At 61.7% G+C, this 4,547-nt stretch overlaps 1 long non-coding RNA gene across 1 annotated transcript; it reads right to left on the bottom strand.

The window, feature by feature from the left end:
* Positions 1 to 1,361: 1,361 nt before the first annotated feature.
* On the bottom strand, positions 1,362 to 2,074 carry LOC123254761. Its single transcript, XR_006506705.1, has 2 exons — positions 1,981 to 2,074; positions 1,362 to 1,676 (listed from the first exon to the last, which is right to left on the bottom strand). It is a non-coding gene; the product is annotated as an uncharacterized LOC123254761 (long non-coding RNA).
* Positions 2,075 to 4,547: the final 2,473 nt, after the last annotated feature.

Raw genomic sequence — 4,547 nt, 5'->3', positions numbered from 1 at the left:
GCCCCGCCCATCCCCGAGAGACCAAAGGAGAAAGAGCAGAGCGCGGGCGGGAGGGCCCGGCCGCTCGAAAAGAACCGAGGCAGCGAGGACGCAGCAGCGCCATCTAGTGCTCAGCCAGGAAAGACGGGGCTGCTCTAAGGGAGGCTGGAAAATGGGATGGAGAATGGCGCTTCTCCCCACCCCCCCGGAAGGCCTTCCTGCAGCCCCGCCCCCCCAGCTGAGCCAGGCTGGCCCGGGCGGCCGAGTCCTGCCACTCTCTTCCAAGGAACCATGGTCAGTCGGCTTGAGACAGCGCCCAGGCTGTAGGGCTCCTGGCACCCGGAGGATCAACCCGAGCCTTCAGGGCCCCGAGCTCCTGGCCTAGGCCTCTGCCTCCCCAGCTGCTGAGTCCCGAGCGCCTTCAGCGAGGGGTGGCAGAGCCCTGGGCTGCCCATCCTCCCACCAGTCTTTGTCCTCCCAGAAGCCAGGTGGGCCTCGGCCCCTCCCCCACTTCTCCGGGCTTCCTAACGGCAGGGGGAGGGCTAGGATTGGGTCAGGGGGAGAGCCGGGGGCAGCGAAGATGCCAAGAGGTGGGTGAAGGCGGCCCCTTCCCCGTCAGAGAGGGAGAGCCCCCCCCTGGGCTGCCCCACTCGGCTGACAGCTGCTCCCGCGTGCGCTCGCTCAGCGGCTCTACCCCGATGCCTCTGCAGGCCTCTCTGGCTCTGTCCGTCCCTCGTGCACCCCCCAGGATGAATGGAGGGAGGGAGCGAGGCTCCAAGTGGGCTCGGGGCCCTCGAGGCCATTCCCAGCGGCAGATGGGCAGAAATACCGAAGCCGCCCCTTGACTGACACCAACCTGGCCAGCGGGATCTGAACTGAAGCTTGGACCCAGGCTGCCCCGCCCCCAGCCCCCACCCAGAAGGAACCATCCAGCCATCAACCAACCAGGGGGACAGAAAGCCGTGAGCGCCAGAGGAGGAGGAGGAGGCGGCAGGGGTGTCCAGTGGGCAGTGCTGAGGGCCACGGGACGGGGACAAATCCCAGAGAACCCAGAGTGCTCCTCTCCACGAGGGACTGGGGGCTCCAAGCAGGGCAGTAAGAGGCCAGCCAAGCCACAGTGGGTCTGGCCCGGAAGCCTGTCCCCTGTTCCCGGCCCCTGTGGCAAACCCTGGGAGACGCCCCCTCCTGTCCACTCTGGATGCCTGCCGGGATCTGAGGACCGTCTTCCTGCCTCTCGGTCCAGAGGGGAGGGGGCTGTCCCGAGCCTGGGCAGAGACCTAAAGAAGCTCAGTGCCAAGTTGGGGTCACTTCGGGGGTCCCCTGGGTGGGCCTGGGCAGGGCGCGGGGGGGGGACACCCCGACAACACAACAAGCAGAGCCGGGGCTGTTGTAAAGACAGCATTTAAAGGGACTTGGGAGGCTGGGAGAGCGCCTGGCCCCACACACTCAGGATTGCGCTCTGGCTGAAGGGAGGGCCGGGCCCTGAGGAAGGCTCAGGGGCAGCTCTGTGGAGGATGGGGCTCAGGAGCCCCGAGGCCAGCGAGGCTGCTCTCTCCTGGGTGTGCTCCTCACATCATGGGGTAGGCGATGACAAAATAGTTAAACTCTGTATCGATCAGGTCTCTGTACTTTCGGTAAATGTCCCGCAACATTCTGTCCTCTTCATTTGTCTCATATCTGTTTGTATAAATTCTCACCTGGGCCAAGACAGAAAGAAGCCCAGCCACACCCCCGCGGCCACGGTGACTGCGGAGCCCCCACCGGCAACGAGAGCCCCCCTCCCCCGCGTAAAGGGCCAGAGGGCAGACGGGGGGAAGCTGGGCCCCCCCCCCCACTCAAGGCTGCCCCTTCCTTACTGGGCTCGAGTGTGGAGGGGCAGCACCGGCCCATCTCCATCCATCACATGGGTGGCCACTGGCACACACATGGGAAGAGTACGCCTCTGCCGCGCCAAGGGAGCCCCAGAGGCCAGGGTGGGTGACTGGCCCAGGGACTGGGTACCTTGAGGGTGCGAAGCATGCACTTGCCCTCCTCCTGACTCTGCAGGATTCTCTCCACAAACTTGACGTCCAGGAAGGCCCAGATTTTGAAGTAAAACAACTTCTCACAGGACAAGATGAGGTGAAGAAGCTCCTCATCCAAGGACTCGTGGTTGTTGTTGAATTCAAAAGTTAATTTCTGGGAAAGGACCAGAGAGAAAAGGGAGCCGCGTTCAAGTGGGACAGGAGCGGCCGGGAGCCCTTGGCTTCGGCCGCCCCCTCAGGCCCAGCACAGCCTGTGGAGGAGAAGGGCACCCCCCCCCCCTGGCCACAGGCAGCACATCCAGGAACAGGAAGGAGCCCAGAGAGGAACTGAACAACTTGGGGTGGAGAGGAAGGAGCTAGGCCTGATCCGCTCATGAAGCCTCGGTACAACAGGGCCGCCTTTCCCAAGTCCTGGTGGTCACTGCCTCCAAGCCCTCGGGACACCCTCCCTCCCTCCTCACTCCCTTCTTCCCTCCCTCCTTTTCTTCCTTCCTCAAGGAGCCAATTCTGTCTTTCTCTCCTCTCCAAGTCCTGCCCTGCACTAGGAGACTAAACGCACACACTGGTGCTCCCTCAGGAGCTCCTCCATAGCTTTGGTACTGATGCTGCCCTTTTCCACTCTGCTTCGGCTACACTGTAGAGATCGATGGGCACCCCTTGACCAGGCCATCACCCAAAGCTGTTCCATTTCCTTGTTCTTGAGCTCTGAAATTCCTGCATGTGAGTATAACGTTTGCTCCTTCGCTCTCTCTCCGGGCCCTCTAGCCCTGCCCCCTTTCAGTGCTCCTCATGGCCTCTCTTCCCCCCATTCCCTCTTGGGCCATCCCCCTTAGTGCACTGTCTCTAATACAGACTCTCTATTCTCCTCCTTGATCTATCTTGATTCCTTGGTAAACCAAGTCACGTCTACATTCTCCTCTAGTCTTGAATCCCTGCCCTCCTGTGCCTGACCCTCATTATTGCCATTATCCTCCTCTACGGCCTCACAGAGCCTGGGGAATTGTGTGCAGCCTGTTGCCTGAGTAGCCAGTCCCAGGCGGCCTTCCTTGCAGCAAGCTAAGTATCATGGCCACCCCCTGCTTCCTCGGGGCTGCAAACTCCTCTTCTCCAAGGCCCGACAAGGTCCCTTCCCCCAGCCTCCCGGCTCCGAATCCCAGGAAAAAAGCCGAGGCCAATCCCGGCCGGCTCCCTTCCCTCTCCTCCGAGGTCTGCAGCACCTCCTCCACCAGCCCTCTTTTGGGTGATGAAGCGCCCCGTCTCCTAGCTAAGACTAGGCCCCCTCTCCATCTTTATCCCATTCCATCCTATCTGCCTCTGCCTCTGTCTCTGCCTCTATCTCTGTCTCTGTCTGTCTCTGTCTCTGTCTCTGCCTCTGTCCTTCTTAATCTTCTCTTTCTCTCTCTCTCCTGGCTCCTTCCCTGGCCCTACAGGGTGCCCCCCCCCCAGTCCTTAAAGGCCCAGAGCACAGTGTGCTTCCCCCGGCCATCCCTGCCTGCCGGCTCCCCATGGCTTTTCCCCGTTCTGCCCAAGCTCCTTGAGAAGGCTGTTGTCCCCGTCCTCTTCGGCTCCCCAGGCAGCCCTCACCCCTCTGCCGTGGCTCTCTCCTCATTGCTGCATCTGCTGGCTGTGCCAGTCTAGGCCTGCTTTTCTGGACTTCTCTCCATCCCTGGCTCTCTCCTCTCCCGGCCTGACCGCCCCTCGGCCTTCTTTGCTAGATCTTTACCCAGGCCACGCCCAAGACCTCGGTGCCAGCCCAAACTGACCTTCTCCCTCTGCCCCCCCCCAGCCTCTTCTGGGTCTTTCCAGGCCTGACAAGAGTCTCCCCACGTTCTCAGTGAGCCAGACTCCCAGCCAGCTCAGTGTGGCCCTTGGCTTCTCATTGGCAATGGCTTCGCCCTTCCTTCCCTCCAGCCATATAGCCACCTCCGTAGTTCAGGCCTTGGGCAGTTCTCACAGGGACTATGTTGGTCCCTCTGAGCTGCCTGAAGCTTACTTTAGTCCTGCCCACATCCCTGGGGGCCCAGAAGCCAACAGCGGCTCCTCCCTGTTATGTCTGGCCTTACATGGAACCGCCCCCCCCCAGCATGAACGGCTCGCCACGAGCCAGCCCCTGCCTCCCTGCCTCCCTGCCTTTGGCCGTCCTCCCTCCATCCTGAGGTGCAGCTCCCACTCTGCCTTGGGCGGCCTGTTCTCCTGCTGCCTGGGACCCGGCCCCCATTTAGCCCAGGGGTCTAAAGCTGACAGGCTCCCCAAGACTTCAGGGACAGCCCGTGGGTGGGCCCTTCTATGTCGATGTCTGCCTGCACCTGCCTGGCACATGTGCTCTCTCTTTCCCCTTTAGACCCGAGCTCTGAGTCGGGATAAGGTTTTGCCTTCCTTTGGACGCCGGGCATGGAACCCAAGGCTGGGCAGACAGCAGATACTTACTAGATGCATGCAGCCTTCTTCCTAGACGCCTCTGCCCTTTGCTTGTTCTTTGGCCCAACAATCCTAACCCTAACCCTAACCCTAACCCTAACCTAACCCTAACCCTAACCCTAACCC

The sequence above is a fragment of the Gracilinanus agilis genome, unplaced genomic scaffold, assembly GCF_016433145.1.
Source record: "Gracilinanus agilis isolate LMUSP501 unplaced genomic scaffold, AgileGrace unplaced_scaffold31863, whole genome shotgun sequence".
Lineage (NCBI taxonomy): Eukaryota > Metazoa > Chordata > Mammalia > Didelphimorphia > Didelphidae > Gracilinanus > Gracilinanus agilis.
The sequence above is the reverse complement of the archived record's forward strand: the minus strand, read 5'-3'. Positions and strand labels throughout refer to the sequence as shown.